Genomic DNA, 26,876 nt, shown 5'->3' on the forward strand with positions numbered 1-26,876 from the left:
TTTGGAACACAGGTTTCCTACATTCTCAAAAGTTTTTTAAAAATTGTGTTTATTACAGTTCCTCCATTTTTTTTTGCCTTGTCCTTCCCTTTCTTTTGCCATTGGTGAGAGTGGGTGGTGACCCACACCTGAGATCTCAGCCAGCCACTACCCCCATGCCCCTGTCAGCTGTATACAATTCTGCCCTGAGTGCCCATGGCCTCGTGGTCTTGGGAGGTGCTCTAGAAGACAGGCTGTGGAAAGTTAACTGAAGGGGAGGACTCCCATCTACACAGCTATGGCGACGTCAGCATTTGTGCTGGGGCGAGACTATTGATGGAATTGCTTTTTCGGGGTGACACAACGTTCATATATATCATTTAAGAATTCTAGTAGCTTGCTCTTGTTAGGTTTCTCAAGGAACGTTTGTAAAATTTGTTTTATTTATTTTGAAATGGGGTCTCATATAGCTCAGTTTAGCCTTGAACTTACCGTGCAGCCAAGGATGCACCTTTAACTCCTGATTCTTGTACTTCTATCTCCTGAGTGCTGGAAGTAAAGATGCAGACCCTCACATCTGGCATTCAAATTATAAATCCTTCTTTCCTTTTCAAAACATAAAGCATAAGCATTCTTTATTCTTTTTTGTGAGTATATGCACATCTTTGTATGTGCAGCTGTGCTTGAAGGCACTAGTGAAGGCCAGAGGAGCATATGGAGCATCCTCTGTTACTCTGTCTTATCGCTTTGACACAAGAATTCTAATGAACTTGGAGCTAGGCTGCTAGCCAGAAAGTCACAAAGGCCTCCCCCCATAGTGCTGGACTAGTAGGTGCATATGCGTGGCCATACCCCGCTTTTGTTTTAGCATGGTACTGGGATCCAAACTCGGGTGATTATGTTTGGGTAGCAAGTGATCTTACCCACAGAGACAACTCTCCAGCCCCTCAAAGCATTATTATTACTATTAACAAATATTGTATTATGTTTAAAAAAGTAGAAATGAAACTTAAATGTCTGATAGTGCCTTCCTTATTTCTTATGAAAGACAAAAGAGGGTCATAAAGATGACTCAGTGGGTAAAAGCATTTGCTGCCAATTTGACAACCTCTGTAATCCCCAGGACTCAAGGTGGGAAGAAAACCTGAAAAGTTCTCTTCTGACCTCCATGTCTGAACCAGGGCATGTGTGCATGTACATACACATGTGCATTCACACACACATACACACACACACACACACACAGTTTCTCTCTATATACATATATATGAATAAATGTATGACTATATAGATTCATATATATAAATGAATAAATAAATAAACATGAATTTTAAATTTATAAAACCAGAGGAAAATATGTTTTCAAATGGTTGGTGACTTGTATTATGTGAACACTATTTAAAATATTTGTAATGTTTTGAAGAATTTGACATGCAAAAGTACAGATTAGCTTTATGACTGAGTCTGATGTTTTTGGCTCGAAAATAAGAAAAAAAAATGAGATCGTAAGCAGCATTTGGATATTTGCACAGATTAGATTCACCAGTATTTATACATTTCATTTACTGTATTTACTAGAATTGTTAAGTACTTATTTAATTAGATTGTTTAATTGTTCAGTGAGTGCTAAAGGCATTTACAGTATTTAAAAAGAAAATAAAATATATTTACAGATTTAAAATGGCTGAGGGAATTTTATTTATAAATTGGACTGATTATAACCAAAATAACATTAGTAAATTGAAATTAAAAGTTTAGAAAACTAGTTTTCAAGTTCCCTAATTTACATAAATCAAAATAAATGAAACCCATATAATCATCTTTCTTGTATGCATATATTGAAGTTACCTTTTTTCTTTAAATTGGAAGTTTGCTTGCTTTGAACTCATTGTGTAGCTAAGGATGATACTGAACTGGTCCTCCTTTCTCTACCTTCCAAGTGCTGGAATGAAGACACCATTATAAACACTAAGAGATTTGTTTTTACCATTTTTCTTAAATTTAATTTCTAATTTAAAATCTGCATATAAAATAATGAGTTTTGTTACGATGCCTTCATATATTATATCGTGCCTATATTCACCTTAACATTATCTTTGCCTGTTTTTCCTGGTTCCCTTCATCTTCCCAAATACTGCCCTTCTAGACATGCATGCAACAGACACAAACTTATTGTCGCCTGTTATTGGTAATGCTATATTTGACGAAGCCATTCACATGTTTCTTATTATGTTAAAATAGATATAAAAAAATTTTACTTGAGTATATAACTCAGTGATCATAAAATTCACAATGCTGTGCGATTATCATTCACGTCTAGTTCCAGGGTAGTTAAATCACCTCTACATTATGCAGTCACAATCAATTCGTCTCTCTCCTTTGCATCACACAACCAATCATTAACCTGTTCTCTGTCTCATGGATTTGCCTAGTTTGAAAGTTCATATAAATGAAATGATAGAATACATGGCCTCATGTTTCTGTCTTTGTTCTCCCAGTGGATTATTTTGAAGTTTATCAGTGGTTCATTAGTTTTTTATCCTTACCTGTATCTTATTCATTCATCAGATGATGGCTATTTGAATGGTTTAAACTTTCAGGCTATTATGGAAATTTCTGCAATGAAGATTGGTTACAAGTTTTTGTGTGAGCATATTTTAACTTCTCTTGAGTGCACACGTACCTGCCAGGGGAAGTACTGGGTCGTGTGGTAACTCTATGGGAATGTTACTGAGAAAATACCTTTCTTCTTTTTTTCTTTTAAATCTTTTAAACATGATTTTATTGAGCTATACATTTTTTTCTGCTCCCCTCCCTGCCTCTCTCCTCCCTGCCTCTCTCCTCCCTGCCTCTCCCCTCCCTGCCTCTCCCCTTCCCTTCAACCCTCTCCCATGGTCCCCATGCTCCCAGTTTACTCGGGAGATCTTGTCTTTTTCTACTTCCCATGTAGATTAGATCCATGTGTTTCTCTCTTAGGGTCCTCCTCATTGTTGTCTAAGTTCTCTGGGATTGTGAATTGTAGATGGGGAAAACACCTATCTTCTATAGTAGCTTCATTTTATTTATTTATTTTTGTGTTTTCATTGTAATTGGGAATGTATAAGGTTACTAACTTTTCCATGTCCTTTTAAGCTGTTTTTTCCCTGTCTTCTTTTCTCTCTTTCTTGCTTCCTTTTGTAGTCACCCAGTGGGTAGGTGTGAAGTGGTATTTCATTATGGGTTTTGATTTGTGTTTCTTGAGTAACTGATTACATTGAATGTAGAGAGCTGCATAGTGTTGCGCCTTAAAGATGGCGCTGGTTTCCGCCTTCCACCTCCCTGATGGTGAGTGCTCTCGGTCGTAAACAACTCCATATATGGCCAAGGCTAAGGATCTGGCTTGCTTCTGCGTTTCTGAACCTATCTGCATTTCCCATGTGGCATGCTGGGGTTGGCTACTCAGAGGCTGTTTAAGCTGTGGGCTGGCTTCCCCCAGAGTCAGAAGATTGTTCAAGGTTCCTGAATAAACTGCAGTAAGAAGAGTCTGTGTTGCGTCTTCCTTGCTGGTCGAGGCGGGCGTGGCAATTGAACATCTTTTCTTTATGATTGGCAATCATGTTCCTTTCATTTCTGATCTTAGTAATTTATATATTCTATTTTCTTAGTCTGTCAAGACAAGTTTATCATGTGTAATGGGTTGTTGAATCTTAATATATTTATGCATTTCCCTATTTTTATTATATAACTGATTTCAAGTTCCATTATTTTGGACCTAGATACTTTGAATGGTTTCAATATTTAAAAATTTATTTATTACTGAAAATAACATTATTTATATTTAAGGTTTTCCATATGAATTTTTGATAAGTATATTTATGTTTGTATTGCAGCATTTCAAATTCTTATTTTTTTCATTGAACGTCAAATTACTGACTATCTTAAATGCTTTGATTTCATGCTAAAGGACCCATTTAATTTTTTATAGGGTATATGTAACTTGAAATTAAGATCCCACAGCTTTGGTTTATCTGAAAATGTCTTAATTTTGGAAGGACAGCTTCACTAAATAGAATTTTTGGTTAACAGAATATTTTGCTTTGATACATTACTAAACATTTTACTATACATTTTGTTGTATTGCTTTGTGAAATTCAAGGTTTCTGAAGATAATTTGTCAGTTGCCCCTCTTGAAGATCACTTATATGATAAGTTACTTCTCTCTTCCTTATTCCAAAATCCTTTCACTATAAATAATTATACAGTTTTAGGGTAAAGGTTTCCATGAATTTAGTCTAGTTGATATTTGTTGAGTTTCTTCAATGCTTAGGTCCATGTATTTTATGTTAATCTTGTAAAAATCTGCCTCAGCTTCCAGAGTTTGTGATTGCAAGCACACCTCAATGGGAATATCTGACTGTTATTTGCTCACATTGTCACTTTGCTTATTTCATTATGTTCACTTCATTAATCTCTGTTTTATACTACTGTACTTATGTTCTTATTTTTATGTTGTTTTATACACACGCACACGCACGTGCGTGCACACACACACACACACACACACACTCTCACATATATCCCTTAGACAAAATTAATTTTTTTCTTTCGGGTGTTCATATTGGGTCACTTAAATTATTTATTTTTTGTTGTTCTCTCATTGATTCGTGTGCCTAGTAAAATCTGCTGCTAAATTTCTCTAGTGAAATTTTTTTTCAGTTACTTTTTTGGCTCTGGAATCTCTAATAGGTTCTTTCTCATTTGTTATTGCCTTATTGGTTATTGTGTGTTCGATGACATGACATCCTCCTGATTTCCTTTACCAATTTGTCCATGATTGTCTTTAGCTCACTAAGTATGTTTAAGGAATTTAAAGTCTTTGACTAGTCTATTGTCTGATAATTCTTCAGAAATAGTTTTGACTGATTTCTTATTATCCCAACAACTGGCTATATTTTCTTGTCTCTTTGCATTTCTTACAATTTTTGTTGAAAATATGCACATAAAGTATTTCATTGTGGTAATTCTAGGGTTCAGATTCTCATCCTTTTCATTGATTTTTTTGCTATTTATTTTAGTTGGAGTTATTTAATGCTCTCTCCAAATAACATTTAATTTTTTTCTTTTTGTGTATATAGTTATTGAAGGTGGTCCCTTGAGTTAGTTGAAGCTAATATTTTGATAGACTTCCTTGAAATGCTTTGGAACAGAGAAAGAAAAATCTGATTTTATACATTGCCTTTGTTTTGGGAGTTATTTCAAAGCTAGTTACATTGTTCAAAATTCTGCCTCAACCTTCACTTCATGCATGAGAAGCTCACCCATAAGAGAAGGTTAATAATTTCTATACACAAATTCAGTTTTGGTTTTCTCAGTTCCCTAGTCTATCTGCCTGCTTGTTTTGTTTTTGTTTATTTTTGAGATTGTGTTTTAATTAAATTTTCCCCTTCTCTTTGCTTCCTCCGAACCCTTCCATACACTCATTCCTGCTCTCTCTCCTTTTTCATCAACTCTTATAGCATGCATACATGTACCTGTATACACATAAATTTTCTTAAATACAACCTGTAGAGTCCATATAATGTTACTTGTATGTATGTTTTCAGGGCTGAGAGTTTGGCACGGGACAACCAATTGGTGTGCTCTTCCCTGGGGAGGGCCACCTCTTCTGCTCCCAGCTTTACTCAGTTGCCTATAGTTCTTTGTGTAGGCTTGTTGATATCTTCCTTGTTCAGATTATGTTTGGGCAGCCATGTTGGTGAAACTTTATGGGTGTAACTTCTGATGTTACTAGGAGACACAATCTCAATCCAACTCTCTGACCTCCTGGTTCTTGCAATCTTTCCACTCCTTCTTCTGAAATGTTCCTGAGTTTTGTGTGCAAGAGTTTTGTGTAGATGTATCCACTGGGACTGCATTCTACAACTCTGCATATTGATGATTACTTTTAAAGGCCTTTATGCCCACAGAGCTCTTCCTTCCCATGCTTCTTGGTCTATCTCTTGCTTGTTTCCACTTTTGAGTCTTGCCACAGTTTTTTTTATAGTCAATTCCTTTGTGTTTAAATCATTTTGACAAATGCTGCCCAAGATATTTCCAGTAATAAAAATGCATTGAGTCATGTTCTATAGAAACAAGTTCTTGTATTTGATTGTTTGATTCTAAAATGTCCCCCAGGTATCATGTGTTGACAGTATCATTTCTACTGTAGCAGTGTTGAGAGGTCAGGTCTTTGGGAGGTGATTGGATCATGATAACTCTGACCTTATCAATGGATTCGTTTATTGACAGATTCATAGCTCAATGGGCTATTGTTATGTGATATAAATTTTAAGAGATAAGGCCTAGTTGGAAGAAAGAGATAATGGGGTTATGACCTTTGGAGGGCGTGGTTTGACCTCTGGCACTTTGCTTTTGGCTGACTGTATATGGAGACTTCTGAAAGTATAAGTCAAATATTTCTTTTTTCCTTATAAGTTATTACCTTAGGTATTTTGTTACAGTAATGGAATAGTGATAATACAGCATGTTAAATTAGGTACATGACTATGAATTCCATTATTGGTCAGGACTAAGGATATTTCAGGATTCTTCCCTTGGGGGCTGTGGTGATTTGAAAGAACATGGCCTCCTAAACAGAGTGGAACTGCTAAGAGGTGTGGCCTTGTTGGAGTAGGTGTGGTCTCATTGGAGGAAGTATGTCACTGTGGAGGCACGTTTCGAAGTCTCATATATGTTTAGGCATGCCCAGTGAGACAGACCACTTCCTGTTGCCTGCATATCAACATGTATCAGCTTCCTCTCCAGTACTATGTTTGCCTGCATGCTGCCATGTTCCGCCATGATGATAGTGGACTAAACCTCTGAATATGTATGCCAACCCAATTAAATGTTTCCCTTTGTAAGAGTTCCTGGGGTCATGGTGTCTCTTCACAGCAATAAAAACTGTAACTAAGACAGGAACCATATTTTTACTCAGTGGATTGTGGATTGAAAGTTGTCTCAGGTCTGGAAACTGAACTGAGAATCATGATATTTCAAATTGAAGGACTGGCCTCTGGTTCCTGCTTATTTACTATGTAAGGAAAACTGTACATGTCAAGCAGAGTACTCTTGTACTGATCTACAAGATCAGTATGAATCTAAAGATGATATTCTCCACTAAACTTGTTTCTTTCTGTATGTACCATTTTTCAGGCTTCCAAACAACAGGACCAAGAAATCATCAATGAAGATGTCTACAACTGTCAGCCACGTGAATATTTTCTCCTCTATGCTGATTTTCTTGGGTATTTTGTGATGAAGAGTTGACTATTATAAGGTTGAAATAAGCAGCCATAATTTTGTGAGTAGAAGTTCTGGACTTCTCTGCTTGGTACTGAAAACAAATAGCAGAAGTTCAAGCTGTTAGCGTTAGATCTTTGACAAGCCGATTGGGGAAATGATAGTAGGCAGATGATTATCCCTTTCTTACCACATTTTAGTCATTTGCTTCTTTCTCACACCACTCATGGCTGTTGTAAACCTTTGAGAAGATTCTAGAGTCTGCTAACACAGACTGAGAGATTTTCTTCCAGTTTGTTATTTTTGGAAACAAGGTTGCATTATGGAGCTTCTGGATGCTCTAGAACAAATCAGAACTCAGAGATCCACCCGTCTCTCTCTCCTGGGTGCTGGGTTTAAAGACATACGCTATCATACCTGGCCTTTTTGAGCTTACAATTCACACTTTATGGAAAGTTGGATGACTGGAATTTCCTCTGACAGTTTTAGTGATATTACCTTGTCCATGGGCTTTTGAAGAAAGTTACTGGAGAGATGGTGTGGATTTCTTCTTTGCTACTGTGCAAAACAGGTGTTCCAGGCAAGTTTTCTCTCTTCTGATGGCTGTGATTTCTAATGAGTAAAGCTTTATTCTAGGGTCAGCAGGGAGCATTAGTTACAAAGTTTTCTATTGTGGTAAAATGGGAATGGACTGTCTGGCACTAAGCCCTGAAATACTGAAGATGGGCATTCCTTTGGGAAGCTAATATGTAAAAGTGGAAGTCTTTGCTCTTTCCATAGCATGATTTTTTTTAAAAAAAAATAAAAGTCTGCTAGTCATATTTTGATTTTTGGTTGTTGGAGAAGGCCAACAAATGCTTTTCTGGGCAAAGGGATTTGTGAGAAATATGTTGGTGGATTAATACAGCTGTTTTGTTTACAAAGCTTCAATTAGTTCCCTAGATTAAATCCCCATTTTTCCTTTCTTCTTCCCTTCTGTGCTCACTGAGCCAGAGCCCAGAGTATCTCAAGGGTTCTTTCAGTAAGGCTGGGCCCCACGTCTTTCTCAGTTTCCTCTTAATATATTCTAGTCTGTGTTTTGACATCTGTTTCACTGCCAACTTGTTCATATCCACTTTCCTTGAAGAAATGTACTGGGATCCCTTTTGTTGGCAACTTCCAGCTCATTCTTTTGCCTCTTAGAGGTTTATTCCTTTGTACTTGTACTTGCCATTCTGCATTTATTTGAATGGGATCCAGGAGAGATTGGGAGAGGTGCATTTATGTTCTCACCTTCTTGAACTAGAGAATAAGAAGTGCTAGGAATCATTCCAGGGATGCATCAGTTACGAAGAAAAGTATGGCTTTAAAAACCTACTCTGTACCTCTTCATCTATCACCCACCTTGAAGGTATATGTGAGAAAATGGTGATTGTTTGAGAAGAAAATGGTAGAGTAGTTGACCTTGAAGAGAAGTACGGGATTGATATAGTTTCTCTTCCTGGAAGAACAAAAGTAATTAACCTTATATAAGTGGAAGGTTACTACATGGTTACCACTACCAAAGGTCACTTTAAAGTAGAATTCTCCTAGGAAGATTGCTCAGAGGTGTGAAGTGACCCTAACACAGGAATTGATTGAAACAAATCCAGGACAAAGTAACTGAAACAGGTTCTGCATGGGCAGTGGTGCTCAGGACAAGGATACTACAAATGAGAGATGACAGGGGACTGCCAAACAACTCTCTAGAAAACAAATATCAGTTTTGGAAATATTCTACACTATTTAATCAATGTCAGATTATACTTGAATCAGTGTTATCGTTTCTTAATTTAGAGCCCTCCTCAATGTTCAAACTTCAGTGGAACAACTGGAGACAGCTCTCTCTCTCTCTCTCTTTCTCTCTCTCTGATTTGACTCACCATTTCCTTGTTGAGTCATACATGAACAGGCAATGAGTGAAGTTTGAAAAATGGGCATCAGGCTGAAGTATTTAGACTGGATTGGAAATTTAATGCCAAAAAAATAAAAATAAAGACTGGTTTTGCAATATCTAAGAATGACTGAACAAGGTATGAGAGCTGTCCAAAATTTCATGAAGAGGTGGGGAAAAATGATTTCCATTGAACTTATTGTGTGGAATGGCAGTGTGAAAGAATTGGATTAGATTTTGCTTTGTACCCTGCTATGTCTAGTTCATTCAATAAACTAGTCTATATAAAGCCATACTATATGAATAGTCAAGGTTCACTGAATGGTACCATAGAGCAAGGCTTTTGCTTAGGAAAGATGAGGTGCCAGGCCTGTACAGTGAGAGGGGAATAGCTTACACAAAGATCTGAGATTACATGGGGAATGGCATGTCTCAATTGTTATTAACCAGTTTTTGGTGGGAAAGGAGATGAGATGCATTTAGGATCCTACTTAGAAAAAGACTTTCCTTGAAAATGACTTAAAGGCCAAATGTTTAATGCAGGGTCTTAATTACTTTTAAAATGATCGCTGTTTTCTGGAATCTCAGAAAAGTAAATGATAGATTCAAGGCTTGCGTAACCTACAATGAGAGACTATATTTTTTTTTTAACGTGTTGAATAAGAATAGTCCCTCCCTTGCCAGGCAATGGTGGTACACACCTTTAATTCCAGCACTCGGGATGCAGAGGCAGGTGGGTCACCGAGTTCGAAACCACCCTGGGCTTACAGAGTGAGTTCCAGGACAGCCAGGGCTGCTACACTGTGAAATTGTATCTGAAACAAAAGCAAAAGAAGAAAAAAAGAAAGAAAAGGTAATAATATTCCCTTCCTCCATCAAACACAAGCTTTTATCCCTCAACCACTACCAAAAAGCACTGCATCACAATGTGCTGGGTAGACGTGAAATTTGTGGTGACCCGTAAGTAATGCCGGGTTAAGACTGACCCTGTTGTTGATTGTTTTTTTAACCTTGGTTCTTTGGGGGTCCACCACCCAGCTTCCAGATAAATACACGGAGGCTTATTCTTTTTTATGAACGCTAGTCTTACCTTGGCTTGTTTCTAGCGAGCTTTTCTTAACAATTATCCCGTTTATCCTTTGCCTCTGGTCCTTTATCTTTCTCTATTTCTGTAGCCCTTTCTTTACTTCTTTCTCCGTAGCTGGCTGTGTGGCTGGGTCTTCCTCTCCTCCTCTTTCTCAATCTTCAATTTCCCCATTTTCTCGTTCCTCCTCCTATCTATTCTTTCTGTCTGGCAGCCCCTCCAATCCGTTCTCCTGCCTCGTTATTGGCTATTCAGCTCTTTATTAGACCCATCAGGTGTTTTAGAGAGTCAAAGTAATACAGCTTCACAGAGTTGAACAAATGCAACATTAAAGAATGCAGCACATCTTTGCATCATTAAACAAATGTTCTGCAGCAGAAACAAATGTAATACGTCTTAAAATAATATTATGCAACAGACCCAGTCAAGGAGTGCTCTTGATTATCTCTTAAAATTCTATTATAATAAGAAACTAATTAACTTTTAAGAACATTTTAGCCAAATATAGAAGAATTCCCCATCTGATCCCTGGCTTGGATTTGGGTTTACTAGACTTATGGTAATGAACTGTTTACTCAGGTATAAGTCTTCTAACCCCGACCCTGTAAGGATTCTCCAAAGAGAAGTTATCAGAAAATAGGGTTTCTTAACCCAAGGGTCATGAACAAAATTCATCAGGACCATGAACATTTTGAAGCTTAGCATTTACTCCAACTATGAACATAGGCAATACATCACAATAATGCTAGCATATTTCTGACTCTATCATAGGTAGAAACCTTAGGTATTTGCATATCCCATTATAATATATTTAGTTGTCTCCAATATTGTTTATTCAGGTACTATTAAATTGTCATGTTAGATATGATAATTGATTGCTTAATGTGTTAATAAGAAACACTTGCATTATCTTATAAAATTTGGTTTAAGAGTAGATTGTTTACTATATTGAATATAATTGACTCCCTTTGCAGTATTATTCATTTTGTTCAAGAACATTATTCTAATATAAGTTTTACTGATTGGGATATAAGTTTTACTGATTGTCACAAGAATACATGGCACACAAAAAGGTCAGAACATCCTATTTAAGGAAAATATAATCATTGAAATTTATCTCCTTGGTCATTTATATGTGAGACCAAGTAGCTTATGAGGAAAAGTGATCCCTTCATGTTCGCAATTTGAGGCTTTGACTTACGTTTACACATTATTTTTCATTCTTTTAGGGAAAGAGATTCTGAAGGATAAGGGGTATTGTCTTTCACTGTTCAGTGCAGCACAAGGCAGATTTGACATTGCTAGATGTCAGTGCTTAATAGTGAGGGAGATAGTCTGAATGCTCCATGTGAGCTATCGGGATGCTCAAGTAGGGGGCAATGGTACTTGGCTGATATCGTGTTATCTAGTTAAGAAAGTGGATAAGTTTGATAAAGACATCCCACTTAGGGCTGAGTACTCCAAAGTTTCTTACTCTTTGCACTTTGTCCAGTAATAGGTCTCTTTGTTAATTATCATTTACTGGAAGAGGAAGCTTTTTAATGAGGGTTGCCTGAGGCATTTATCTAAATATTATTTAGAGTCTTTTTATTGCTATGTTACTTTAGCAGCATAATAGTAGTAGGTTTTCCCCTAGGGTCCATGGCCTGTCTAGTCTCAGGTTCTTGACCACTTTAGCAGTGTCAAGTATGGATTCTATTTCATGGAGTAATGTGTGATGTTCTTCTATATATGTGTTGCTGTTATTGGTTGATGAATAAAGCTATTGGGCCAATGGCTTAGCAGAGTAAAGGCAGGCAGAAAATCAGAACAAAGATAGAGAGAGTTGGCAGAGTCAAAGAGACGCCATGTAGCTGTGAAGGAGACAGACTTTGGAACCCTTACTGATAGGCCACAGCCTCATGGTGATGCACAGATTAATGAAAATGAGTTGATTAAAGATGTAAGAGGTAGCTAGGAATACACCTAAGCTATAGACCAAGGAGTTTTGTAATTAATATAGTTTCTGTGTGATTATTTGGATCTAGGTGGCTGAGAATGAAAGAGAAGTCTCTGCCTACAATGGATTGGGCATGAATTTAAAAAATGGCTGGTTATTCCCATAATACTTGTGATACTATTGCACCAGTGTATTGTTGGGAAATATTATTTTAAGGTGTGTCACTTATGTTTATGCTGGATTTGTTTAACTCTGTGAAGTTGTAATTCTTTGCTGGTCTAAAACACCTGATGGTCTAATAAATAGCTGAATGGTCAATAGCAAAGCAGGAGCAAGGGTAGGCGGTGCTGGCAACAGAGAGTATAAATAGAAGGAGAAACAAGGAAGAAGGGCAGCAGCAAGAGAACAAGAAAAGGAGGACGTCAGGGGCCAGCCAGCCAGCCAGCCACCCAGCCACCCAGCTACCCAGCCAGCCATGGAGTAAGAAGGAAAGAAAGATATACAAAAGTTAGAAAGATAAAAGCCCAGAAGTAAAAGGTAGATGAGATAATCAAAGAAAAATGGGCAAGAAACAAGGCACACTAAAGCCGAGCAATCATAATTAAGAATAAGTCTCCGTGTGTGTTTATTTGGGAGCTGGGTGATAGGTCACTTCCAAAAGCCAAAAGAGTTAAACATTGAACAATAGTGTATCTTGCAGGCAAGTGACTGCTGTAGGCCATAGGGTTCATAGGTAGGTAAAATTGGTGGTTACTTTTTCCCCCTGGTAGCATGCATAGTATCTTCAAGCACCATGGATACCACATCAGTAGAGGTGAATCTTTTAGTTGTGTACCAGATTAATATTTCCATGTTTGATGACCTATGTAAGGTGTTTTCAGCAATAAGGCATTATTGTCAGGTAAGTCTTGGCAATAGCTTGTAGTGTTTGGGGGATCTATGGGACCCCTTTGACCAGTAACTTAGCAAGATATAACCCATTCCTGGCCCCGGAGGATTTACTTTAGGCTCAAAAATTTATGCAGAAGAGGAGAAAGATTGTAAGAGTGAGAGGTAATGGATGACTCCAAGGAAGCAGCATCTTCCAAACACAACAGGGCTGATTAACTTACAGAGACTGTGACAGTGTGCCCATGACTTGCACAAGTTCAGGACCTACAAAAATCCCAACATGGAGAAGGGGGGAGTGGGTACAAAGTACCACTCCAGACAAATAAGCTGCTTTAATTGATACAATACTGGGAGAAGGAAAATCGGTTTTCTCTAATGGTGTATCACTGGATATATCAACCACACTCCAGGGCAGATCTTATGCTTAGGAATAGTTGTCTAACACACAGTGGACTACATGTTTTTTTGTTTCTTTTTTTTTTTTTTGTGTGTGTACATTTTGTTTTGGTAGTTCTTGTCTTTGGGTTTTTGCTTTGTTTTGTTGTTTCTTTTCTTCTTTCCTTCCTTCCCTCCTCCCCTCCCTTCCTCTCTTCCTCCTTCCTTCCCTCCTCCCCTCCCTCCCTCTCTCCTTCCTTCCTTCCTTTCTTTCTTTCTTTCTCTCTCTCTCTCTTTCTTTCTTCTCTCTCTCTCTCTCTCTCTCTTTCCTCTCTCTCTCTCTCTCTCTCTCTCTCTCTCTCTCTCTCTCTCTCTCTCCTAGAGAAAGAGCATAAATTGGGTAGGTCTCCTATTAGGGTTACTTTTACTGTAAAGAAACAACATGACCGAAATCAAGTTGGGGAAGAAAGAGTTTATTTGGCTTCCACATAATAGTCCATTATTAAAGGAAGTCAGGACAGGAACTCAAATAGTACAGGAACCTGGAAGTAGGAGCTGATGCAGAGGCTGCGAAGGAGTGTTGCTTACTGACTAGTTCATCACATTTTGCTCAGCCTGATTTCTTATAGAATGAAGGACCACCTGCCCTGGGTTGAACTAGGCTTTCTCTCATTAGTCACTAATTAAGAAAAATGCCCTACAGGCTTGCCTACAGCCTCATCTCCTTTTCTTTCCTTTTTCTTTCCTGTCTGTGTCTTCCTTCCTTCCTACCTTTTTACTTCCTTCCTTCCTTCCTTTCTTTTTGTATAAGAGCTCTAGCTTTTCTGGATCTCACTTTGTAGACCAGGCTGACCTCAAACTCAGAGAGAACCACCTGCCTTTGTCTCCTTAGTGCTGGGATAAAAGGCCTGCACCACTATGCCATCTAATTTTCTTAACTGAGGTCCCCTCCTTTCAAAGGGCATTCATTTGTGTCAGGTTGACAAAAAACTAGCCAGCACAGTAGGTAAAGAGATGGGAAGAATCTGGGGCTGGAGGGATGATCAAATTACATTGTATGAAAAAATAAAAGCAAATAAAATGTTTAAAACAAAATTACAGAAAGTGAAGTGGGGCAGTGAAAGAAGAAGAAAGAAACACCATAAACCACAGGGCAGTGACTTGAATAACTGATTAGTTCAGTTTGTAATCAGAGGAAATAGTCACTCTCTAGGAATGCCTAGAAACTCTTAATAGGGTTTCTAATTGGAGACACTAGAGCATTGGTGTACTGAATGCAAAGACTGGAAAACTTGACAATTATCTCTAATAAAAGTCTACAGTATCAATATGCTGAAGAAGTTTAGAGTGCTTTGGTTTATGAAAGATACTGTGGGAATGAAAGCTGTCACATAGTTTTATTATTTGAGAGGGATGACTGGTCTCTGTGTAGCTCAGGCTGAATTTGAATTTACTTTGTAACCTATGAACCTACCTTCAAACTTGAGATCCTGGTACTTTCTGCCTCTTGAATGCTGGGTTATTACTTTTTTATATAAAAGAGGCAAAAAGCCAAGTTCTCCTTTGAATTGCTAATAGTCTCTTAAAGATCCTCTATATGCATTTAAATAAATATTTCATGATCTAAGAATAATTTCAATGACTGACATAATACTTCAGTATTTACTTTGGAGATTACTTGAATAATTAGTGCCCAGCTTGCAGAACAAATTTTAGTTTCTTTTACAGCAGTATCAGTGGTCATTCTTTGACCCATTTGAATTTAAAAAGGGCCAAATGTTTCAGTTTATCTTCTACAAGTTTACAATTACACTATCAGTAGTTTGGTATTGATTTAGGAAAATAAATTTGTTTGCATGTTTGTTTTATGCACAGAAAAGTAATTCTATAATTCTTTGGGTGCAAATGTGCCACTAGAAATGCTATTACCACATGACAAAGAAAAGATACTGAGTTTGTTGTCAACTTGTTGAGAAATCCTTTTCTCAAGAGGATTTGCCAGCCATAAATTGAATGTGTTCCTTGAATTACAAATGCAGATTACTCTATATATTGTATTATTAAACAAAATGCTAAATCCTTTTTGGCTCATAGTACTCGATAAATGTTAGCTATCATTACATTATCCCACCCAGTAAATGTAAACCTGAATTTCTATCCAAAGTGGCTGTTCTACATATAATATATACATATACACCTGGGTGTTTGCAGTCTTTCATGATTTTTAAATTTTAGTGTAAAAGGAGATGAGTTAAAATCACAGTTTGATAAGGATTTAGTTCATTTAGGATGACATTCCTTCAACTTTTTTTTGGTGGAATATTACTGTAGGTCACTAGATAAAGCAGGGACAGTTATTTTTGTCAAATAAGTTTATGAGGTTTATGAAGTGCTCCTACAATATTACATTAAACAAGGTGAGTAGTGGTGTAGGAAGGTCTTCTTTCTATGTATTGCTTTTATTGTTCAAATAAAGAAACTGCCTTGGCTTTTTGATAGGGTAGAATTTAGATAGGTGGAATAGACCGAACAGAATGCTGGGAGAAAGAAAGCAGAGTCAGGCAGATGCCATGAAGCTCCAGTCCGAGATGGATGTAGGTTAGAATCTTCCCGGTAAGCCATGACCCTGTGGTGATACACAGATTACTAGATATGGGTTAAAGCAAGATGTGAGAGTTAGCCAAGAAGAGGTTAGATATAATGGGCCAGGCACTGTTTCAATGAATACAATTTGTGTGTTGTTATTTCGGGGTATAAGCTAGCTAGCCAGCTGGCTGGAAGCCAGGCTGCAGGAAGTGGCCTGTCACTCCTTTTACAACAGAGTAGTACTCAAATATAAAGTAATTTAACTTTTAAATATCAGTTTTGGGCTGGAGTGATGACTCTGTGAGCAAAGTTCTTGCCATGTAAACATGTTGGCGACATGAGTTTGAATTCCTAGAACACATACTCAAGGTTGGATATGATAGTATGCAACATTTCTATAGTGATATATGAGGCAGAGACATGAGAGTCCTTGGAAACCAGTGGACCAGCTAGCCTGCCACATGCAACAGTGAATAACAAAGAGACCCTCTCTAAAAATGGGATTAAAGATACAGTCTCTGACACACCCACAATATGGCGCATGTGAGCCTTAATTACACAAATGTACATACATACATACACACACACACACACAGAGGGAGGGGGGGAGGGAGAGAGAGATTTTTTTTTTAAAAAGCCAGTTAGTTTGACAAAATTCCTTGACTACATGACTCCCTTTTTTCTTCTAAACTTCTGAATGTTCTCAGGTACTAGTGTTCTGTGTTCAGTAGGCGGACCTATCAGAGATAATTATTTTTCCTGTCTTCAGTGAAAGGAGCTGCCAGTTATCTTTGTAAAGACAAGAATTAGAAGGGCATCATGGAGCAATCTTTGAGAAGCAGTCTCATTTATTCAGATGTCACCAATCAGATATGCAGAAATTTGAAGAAAGAATAAGCCACTCACTGTAGGAGGCCATGGAAAGGACTTCTATTTTCTTGGTCCTAAGATTTTGAATTAGGGGAATTGTTCAAGGTAGGATAGGCTAGTGTCAGAAAACAGCAATAAAGCATATGAAATTTAGGGGAATTGTTCAAGGTAGAATAGGCTAGTGTCAGAAAACAGCAATAAAGCATATGAAATTATCAACTGTAAGATTCTAGGAGTAGTGGTGGGCTCCTCTAATCCTGGTGCTTAAGAAATTGAGGCAGAAGAACCACTATTTCAAGTCAAGCCTCAGCTACAAAGAGAATTTGAGGCCAGTTTAAGCTTGTCTCAATATCTGTCCTTCTACCTCAAAAAAAGGAAGTTTTGTTAGGTAGACTGGTTCTCAGTTAAGAGAAAGAAACATGATGGTGGTACGTATGATACAATTTGTAGCATCTAGTGAAAATAGGCCCCCTTTATTGAATTATTAAAGTTCAAAGATGTAGCAGTAGAATAGAAAACTGAGTATGGCTATATTTGTTTACACTCTTGTAGCCAGTCCTAGACTGTGCTCTTTGTTTGAGGTTGTATACAAAATACATATCTTGACCTTGCATCATCTAGAACCACTTAAGTCTCGAGGAAGTAGTGAGGTGTGAACCGAAATTTCAGGTCACAAAATGGTGACAAGATGCACTGAGATCAGTTTCTTTGCAGTAATCACCCAGTTCATTTGTATTTCACTGGTGCTATAAGAAATCGCCACTCACTTCATTTAGTAGCCTAAACCAACATCATTTTCTCATTACTAAACTTACAGGGCTTTATTCTGTCCAAGGATATATGAGTGACTAAACATTACTGGAAGAGAGGCTCTTGGTTGGTATATCTGTCAGGAAGTTTCCCACATGTGTTCTTTCTACTAGTCTAATGGCAGGTAGAGCTGAGACCAACCTAGCATAGTATATGGTCAGAATATAGTTCAGAATAGTATATGGTCAGAATATAGTTCAGAATAGTACTTTATACATGTTGCTTTCAAGATCAATTGCACTGAGTGAACCTTTTGTGATGTCATTATTAGAGGGTCTTACTGAGTAGAGCTGACACTGACCCTGAGAAAGCTGTAGTCTATTAGGTCACAGGGTGATTCTAATGCACATTTAGGCTTAGGAACCACTATTATCTTGGTTACTTTTCTATTGCTGTAACAAAACTCTATGACCAAGGCAACTTACAGATGAAAGATTTGATTTGGAGCTCATGGTTCCAGAGGGTTAGAGTCCATGGTCATCATGGTGTGGAGCATGGTAGCAGGCAGGTGACCATGACACTGAAACAATAGCTGAAAAGCTTATCTTAAATTCTTATCCTCAAGTATGAGGCCTAGAGAACTAACTGGGAATAGCCTCGCTTTTGAAACCTCAAAGCCTGCTTGGAGTGATACACCTCCTCCAACAAGGCCACCCCTCCTAATCCTTTACAAATAGTTCCACCAATTTGGGGATCAAGCATTTAAATATATAATCTGTTGCAAGGAGAGAGGGCCTGCTTTTTGTCCCGGCTAGCTTACACCTGAAATAATCACACAGAAACTATATTCATTTATACACTGCCTGGCCCATTAGCTCTAACTTCTTACTGGCTAATTCTTACATCTTAATTTAACCCATTTCCATTAATCTGTGTATTGTCACCTGACTGTGGCTTACTGGAAAGATTCTAACCAGCGTCTATCCCAGGCAGGAGATCCATGGCTTCTGCCTGACTCTGCTCTTCTTCCCAGCATTTAGTTCTGCCTACTCCACTGCCTACCTAAGTTCTGCCATATCAAAAGACCAAGGCAATTTCTTTATTCAACCAATGAAAGCAACACATAAACAGAAGGACCTCCTACACCAATGATCCTATGGGGACTGGGAGCTATTCTCCTTTTTTTTTTAATTTTAGGAAGTCTCACCTCAAACTCACCAATTTCCTCCAATTGCAGGTATAAGCTACTTCATCTGGCAAGAACCATCATCTCCTGTTATCTTTCTTAAGCGTCAATTGTCTTAAATGTTCTGTGATTTTGAATATGGCTACCTTCAGTACCTTTCTAGGGCACAGAAATTATTTTGGTAAAGAAACTGAAGTGTAACCTTGCAAGACTGCTGTGCAAAACTATTTAGTAATTTATACATTGCAAATTTATAACTATTAACATAGATGTGGAAATCTACTTTTAATTACATGCATAACATAGAAATATAAAGTATTATTAATTGCAACTGTGGTTAATATAAAAAAATTGGTTAATAGTCTAAATGAGTATTTAAAGAGTAAGGTCTTAAACAGTAGTTAAAATGAATGAAACATGCTATCTCTTTCATATTGGCCAATTACTCTTGGGCATGGGGTTTGCCCTGGAGAATGGTTCATATACCCAGTATTGCTCCATTGGAGAAAACCAAATTTGTTTTGGATTTTTTTTGTCTTGTTTTTTATTTGTTTGTTTTATGTCTTGATAGGACATGAAGTGGCATGGGTAGGTAGGGAGGTGGGGAAGAATTAGGGGAGGGGAAATAATATGATCAAGATAGATTGTATGTAAATTAAAAAATAATTTAAAAAAGAAAAAAGAGTAAAATAACTCAAAGGATTTTATGTAGGAAGATCTATGTGAAGTGAGAAGTGTTACTATTCATTATGGTACTAATATTACATAAAGCTTAGAGACAAACTCTTATGTATGAAAATATATATGAGAAGGTAAGTCCCAGCTTGTGGTACATTTGTAGAAGGAAGGAAAGTTAAAAGGTGACTTTAGTCGTATTATCAACACTAAATAGTTTATAAAGAAAAGGATCAAAAACATTTACAATATCCAGCTTAACACACCTAGCTTTATGATGTTGAGCAAGTTATTTAAATTTTACGAGCCCCCAGTATCTCCATCTATAAAATAAGTGTAACTTTAGTTCACTGAGTTGTTTTTATGATCAAATGATATGTCCTTTTTGCATAGTAACCACTTAGTAAGCTGCCCCTAAATCCTATTTGTTATGACAAGTGAGAAAAATACCCAAAATATTTATTCAGTTGTAGCCAAGTAAGTTCAAATGAGAAAAGGTACATTCCAGAAAGAGATGCCATCTGGCATTTCAGAGCAGAAAGCCCTCTGGTGAGGGTACGGGATTCTGAGTATACCTTTGGGCAGAGAAAGCAGAACTGAAAGTTGCTTTTCTATTGTGCTGCCCTTTTAAGAGTGAGATCTGTCTGCTCTGCAGGGCATATGTGAACTTATGTTTATTGGGGTGATGCGTAAAGAGTTCACTTGCCTGGAACAAGGCACTGTGCTGTCTGCATTCATCAAAGCTTTAGTCAGTCCTAACTTTTAAGAAAATGAGGTGGCACCACAATCAGTTGGCTAGAACTCAATGTTCTAGAATCTGTTTCCTTAAGTCCTCTAGGACATCTTGGAATGTGAACAGACATGCGACACTGAATGCAAAAACATGTTTCTGGTAGCAGTTGAAGTAAGAAGGCTGAAATTCACGAGCGGATTCAATGAAAATGTTTGAGTGATGTTACGGAAATATTGAATATCTAATAAGGAGAGAGGGAATGAAAAACAGCAAGGATGAAATGAATTTGTTTGTTTTATTCTCTACAGCTAAGTTTTTTTTATTGCAATCATAATAATAACTATGCTATCAACGTGGCCAAATGAAATTGATTGTAAATTTTTTCTTGGCTTATAATGTGACATTATGCCACTATCATAAGTTTCTAGCCATGCATTCTGCTTTCATGGAAAAAAAATTCAGGGAGCATCATTCTGGTATTTCTGAGAACTGCTAAGCTCTCTCTCCATCATTGGCATTGCTTGGGTCTGCTGTATTGAAAAGGTCACTGTGGGTGCATAGTACGGGAAAAGAAAGCATATGTAGTAAAAGGAGTGAATTTCCCCAAAGCAGCATGGAACTTGTTCCTCCGAACTCAGCATATGTAGCTTATATTTACTATATATGTCTTTTCTTGATTCAGTTTATCACCTTTGATTGCTGGGAGATTAAATCTGCACAAGTGTAACTACATACTAATATGATGAACTTTAAAATGTTATTTTCCTTTCTTTATCACCAATGATTATCATTTGAAGTTGTTATGAAGGCCTGGTGACAGAGGTTTTAGTAAAATTGAAAGTATATGAACTTACTGAAAATCATGTACAAATAAGTTACGTTTTTAATGTGGTTTCTCAGATTGATTAATTTATGCAATTGGATTGTTCTACTTGTTCCACAAGGATCTCAAAGGCCAAAAATATTTACGTCTTTTTTCTTTTATTTTTTTAAACAATTTTTTTTGTTTTACATACCAATCTCATTTCCCTCTCCCTCCCCTCCTTCTGCTCTTCCTACCTTCCCCCACCCCACCCTCATCTATTTCTCAGAGAGGGTAAGGCCTCCAATGGGGAGTCAACATATCACTTGAGGCAGGACCAAGGACCTCTTCCCTATATATAGATTGAGCAAGGTATCTCTCCATAGGGAATGGGCTCCAAAAAGCCAGTTCCTGCATTAGGAATAAATGCTGGTTTCGTAGCCAGTGACCCTACAAACTGCCCAAGGCACACAACTGACACCAACATTCAGGGGGCCCAGTTCAGTCCTATGCAGGTTCCCTAGCTGTCATTCCAGAGTCAGTGAGCCCCCACTAGCTCAGGTCAGATGTTTCTGTGGGTTTCCCAATCATGGCCTTGACCCGTTTGCTCATTTTATCATTCCTCCTTCTCTGCAACTGGACTCCAGGAGCTCAGCCCAGTGCTTAGCTGTTGATCTCTGCATCTGCTTCCATCATTTGCTGGATGAAGGTTCTATGATGACAACTAGGGTGGTCATCAATCTGATTACAAGGTAAGGCTAGTTCAGACTCCCTCTCCACTATTGCTAGGAGTCTTAGCTGGGGTCATCCTTGTGGATTTCATAATGGCTCCTTCTAACAAGAAATTTCTTTCCTTGCTCTCCTATGTCTTTTCCCCAACTCGACTTTCTCTTTCCCCCTTCTCCCTTTTCCCCTCCCCACTCCTCTCCCACCCCCCCTTGCCCCACACTCCCATTTTACTCAGTAGATCTTGTTTTTTAAATCTTAATAATTTAAAATTCAAATTCTATGTAAATATTTTAAACTAAATTCGCTAGACATTTTTACACACATACATAATGGATTCTAGTTACTCTTTTTCAATTTCCCTCTAGATCCCTTCCTTTCTCACACTTATGTCTTTTGTTTTCTTATCCATTGGATTTAGCCAGGACTGAGTTACTATGATTTGGAACTGTCCATAGGAGCCTGATGCCCTCACCTGTGGGAACACATCTGATGACAATGACTGTTTCTGCCCCATAATACACCAATAGCTAACAGTTAGGGAGGGGTAGGGACCCATGAGCCCCTTCCTGGTTCAAGTTTTCCTGATGATGGTCCCAGCACTCTACTGACCAGGTAGAGGCAAGCACGGCTGCTGTGAGATGCTGATTCCAATGGCTGTGTCATGCTCAGAGTAGAGCATTTCACAGCCCTTCTCCATAGCTGCTGGTTTTTCATTTTTTTTAAAACTCCCTTTTCATTGTATTTCCTGAGTCTTCCAGGAAGGCGGTTTGACTCCCCTGTTTCAGGCCCAGTGTTCAACAGCCACTTACTTTCAGCACCTTGAGCAGCTGTGAGGCTCTGTATTCATCATCATTCACTGCAAAGAGGCTTCTCTGAGTAAGGCTGAGAGTGGTGTTTATGTATGGGTGTAAACTTAAATATCAAAGAGCAGTTCGATACATGACATTTCACCCAAACAAGAGTAGGAAGCTCCTCCCTAAGGACATCTTTAGCCATTGAGTTTGCCATATCAGTCATGAATACCATATGGAGGGAGCCTTGAATTCATGTGGAAAGCATTTGTTTTTCCCCATAAGTCATGCCATTATTGTACAAGTTGTACACTGTCCCTTTCTAACTTTGTGTAGTTTTATTTTCACTTATGTATTTGTGTGCCTCTGTGTGGGTATACAAAAATAGGGCAGGTGCTCATGGAGGATCCCTGGAAGTGGGGTTACAGGAAGCTGTGACCAACTTGATGCAACTGCTGTGAACAGAAATCCTGTCCTCTACAAGAGCAGTACCCGTTCTTAACCGCTAAGCCATCTGTCCAGCCCATCAGTTGGCACATCATGCCTAGCAGGTTAGTATGAAGTTCATGTGTTCCCAGATGGCTAAGACCATTTGCTACCCTATCTCCCCTAGCAGCATGCAGAGCACCTTCTGGGACTATGAATGCTAACTTGTAGGGTGGAAGTGTCCAGCTCAGTTCTAACTTGATTCCTCTACATCTTGAGAAGATGGTGCATGGTATCTTCAGCAACAAGACCCTATTTTTGAAGCTTAAAAAATATAAAGCTCTTTGACATTTATGTGAAACATTGTAATTTTAATTTGTAAACAGTTTGAAGTTGTTATAAAGCTTAACAATATATGAAATTACTTTCTTTAAAGAAAGTTTCACTAGTTTGGATATGATTAGGTAGGGTTTTTTTTGTTATTGGTGTTTTTGTTTGCTTTTTAAAAAATGCATATCTTCTAAAATTATTTTTATCTGGATTGAAGCTATGATATGGATTTACCTTTACATTTAGGTATGATTTTTAACCAGGATTATAGTTATCATGAAATAGTCTTTGTTCCATGTCCTTTCTTTCTATTTACTAACTTCTGTTTTACTTTTATGTTGACCTCTTTGGCATTTGTAAACACTGATGGAACTGGAGTCTTGTTAGGTGATAAGAATAAAAAGATGAAACAATACCAATTTCTAGTCTCAAAGGATTAAGATTAATTGATGAGATAGAAAAAACCAATTATATGTCTGGAGAGATGACTCAGTAGCCAAAGTGCCCACTATGCATACATAAATACCTAAGTTTGAACTCCTAGTCCCCATATGGTCTGGATATGTAACCAATTTGTAACTTTAGTACTTGTGAAAGTGCAGAGACAGAATGACTTTTTGGTCTCACTGACCAGACAGTTTAGCCACATCAGTGAGCTCCAGGTTCAGTAAGAAACCTTGTCTCTAAAAATAAGTTCGGCAGTAATTGAACAAGACACTTGATGTCGTCTTCTGGCCTCCATACGCATGTACAGACATGTGCATATATATCCACACACCCATTGGTATATAATCCCATTTATGTATATATAAAATAAAACTAATTACTAATTACATTATTGGTGGCATAATGGTCATGAAAGACTTCTAGATGAGATAGTGGTTGAGATAGGACAAACAATAGCTGAAAAAGAGATGAAACTAGGTTTATTTGTGATATTAATGATTGATAGTATGATATCTCCCTTCATATAAAAATTGGCAGGATAGGAAACTCCAGAATGGGTAGAAGTGGTCTTTGTATAATCCTGAAAGCATATAAACTCCTCAATTGGGGATGGATGGTGAATAAAGAGGAAAGAAATGGCTGCAATGCAGGAAATGATCTCTCTGGTGTTTTAAATTGTTTGTGTATACTCCTCTTTACCAACACCTACAGAGATAAATTGTTTGTGATCTAGCAAACAAAGCTTGTCTGAAGATCAGCATACAGAATGAGCCACTAGTTAGTCAAAGAGGCCAGGCAGTGATGGTATACACCTTATCCTGGCACTTGGGGGTAGAGGCAGAGGGATCTCTGTGAGTTCAAGGTCATCCTGGGCTGCACAGGATCAGTCTAAAAGAGAATCAGAGCCAGGCAGTGGTGGCTCATACAATTAATCCCAGTATTTGGGAGTCACATGCCTTTAATCCCAGGACAAGGGAGGTGGAGACAGAAAGGGATATGGCTGTGTGGATGAGGAATATAAATTGGGAGGAAACAGGAGCTCACATCATTCAGTCTGAGGAATTGTAGAAGACAGAATACCCCATTTGACCTAAGGATTTTGTAGAACTAAGAACTAGTGGCTGGCTGTTCTGCTTCTCTGATCTTTCAACTTTCACCCCCTAATATCTGACTCTAGGTTTTTATTACTAAGACCAATTAGAAATCATGCTACAGAAGGAGGGAGAACATGAGCAAGGAAGTCAGGACCACGAGGGGTGCGTCCACCCACTGAGACGGTGGGACTGATCTAATGGGAGCTCACCAAGGCCAAATGGACTGGGACTGATGGAGCATGTGATCAAACTGGACACTCTGAAAGTGGCTGGCAATGAAGGCTGACTGAGAAGCCAAGGGCAATGGCACTGGGTTTTGATTCTACTGCATGGACTGACTTTGTGGGAGCCTGGTTTGTTTGGATGCTCACCTTTATAGACCTGGATGGAGTGGGGAGGACCTTGGACTTCCCACGGGGCAGGGAACCCTGACTGCACTTAGGACTAGAGAGGGAGGGGGAGGTGGGAAGGGGGAGGGAAAAGGGAGGCGGGGAGAAGGTGGAAATTTTTAATAAATAAATAAATAAATAAAGTTAAAAAAAGAAATCGTGCTACAAACACTAAATGGGCAGTATCTATGATGACAGCAGCCTGTGCTCCTGGAATAAGTTGCCAAGTGATAGAGGGAGTAATATGGATCTTAGCTTCAGAGAATCAAAGTTATTTGTTATGTCTGCATGGTAGGTCCCTAGAAGATTTTTTTTTTAAATTGTCTTTACTTTTCCTGTTCAACTCAGAGCATTCTCAGGGTTGAGGGACCATCCTACAGAAGCTAGGCTTTAAAAAGCCCATGCATAAAGCTCATAGTTGAAAAAGCCACACACATGCTCTATACTGTATGCATGCTCAGGAAAAGCCTAAGCTAAGCTACTCATGTTCCAAGAAGCAGGAAGTACAAGTGAATAATGTATGATTAATGATACAGGTGTGGTGGTTTGAATAAGAATGGCTCTCATAGGCTCATATGTTTGAATACTTAGTTCGAGGAACTGTTTGGAAAAGATTGGGAGGAGGTGTGTCACTGAGAGTACCATGAGGTTTTAAAAGATTCTTGCCATTTTCATTGTTCCTCTCCCTGCAGAATGGTGGTGGATCAAGATGTGAGCTCCCAGTTGTTCCTGCTACCATGTCTTTGATTTATTATCATGGACTGACTCTAACCCCTTGAAATGGCAAGTCCAATTTTAATATTAATCCACACACTTACGAACACTTGATTTTTGACAAAGAAGCTAAAAATATAAAATGAAAAAAAGAAAGCATATTCAATAAATGGTGCTGGCATAATTGGTTATCAACATGTAGAAGAATGAAAATAGATCCATGTCTATCACCATGCACAAAACTAAAGTCCAAATGGATCAAAGACCTCAACACAAAGCCAACCACACTGAACCTCATAGAAGAGAAAATGGGCAGTATACTTGGATTCATTGGCACAGGAGACCACTTTCTAAATATAACCCCAGCAGCACAGATACTGAAAGAGACAGTAAATAAATGGGACCTCCTGAAACTGAAAGGCTTTTGTAAAGCAAAGAACACAGTCAACAAGACAAAATGCGAAAAGATCTTCACCAACCCACATCGGACACAGGACTGATCTCCAAAATATTCAAAGAACTGAAGAAACTTGAAAACAAAAGAACAAATAATCTAATAAAAAATGCAGTACAGATCTAAACAGAGAACTCTCAACAGCTGAACCTCAAATGGCTGAAAGATACTTAAGGAAATGTTCAATATCCTTAGCCAACAGAGAAATAGAAATCAAAACAACTCTGAGATTCCATCTTACATCTGTAAGAATGGCCAAGATCAAAAACATTGATGACAACTTATGCTGGAGAGGATGTGGGATAAGGGGAACACTCCTGCATTGCTGTTGGGAGTACAAGCTTGTACAACCCCTTTGGGTATCAGTGATGATTTCTCAGAAAATTAGGAAACAACCTTCTTCAAGACCCAGCAAAATCACTTTTGGGCATATGCCCAAAGAATGTTCAATCATACCACA

The 26,876-nt window shown here is 38.1% G+C and overlaps 1 long non-coding RNA gene across 1 annotated transcript; it reads left to right on the top strand.

The window, feature by feature from the left end:
* The first annotated feature begins 21,180 nt into the window (after window positions 1-21,180).
* On the top strand, window positions 21,181-26,417 carry LOC146889271 (uncharacterized). The gene is made up of 4 exons (XR_015000293.2): window positions 21,181-21,794; window positions 22,951-23,113; window positions 24,943-25,021; window positions 25,941-26,417. It is a non-coding gene; the product is annotated as an uncharacterized LOC146889271 (long non-coding RNA).
* Window positions 26,418-26,876: the final 459 nt, after the last annotated feature.

The sequence above is a fragment of the Myodes glareolus genome, chromosome X, assembly GCF_982192425.1.
Source record: "Myodes glareolus chromosome X, mMyoGla1.1, whole genome shotgun sequence".
Taxonomy (NCBI): Eukaryota; Metazoa; Chordata; class Mammalia; order Rodentia; family Cricetidae; genus Myodes; species Myodes glareolus.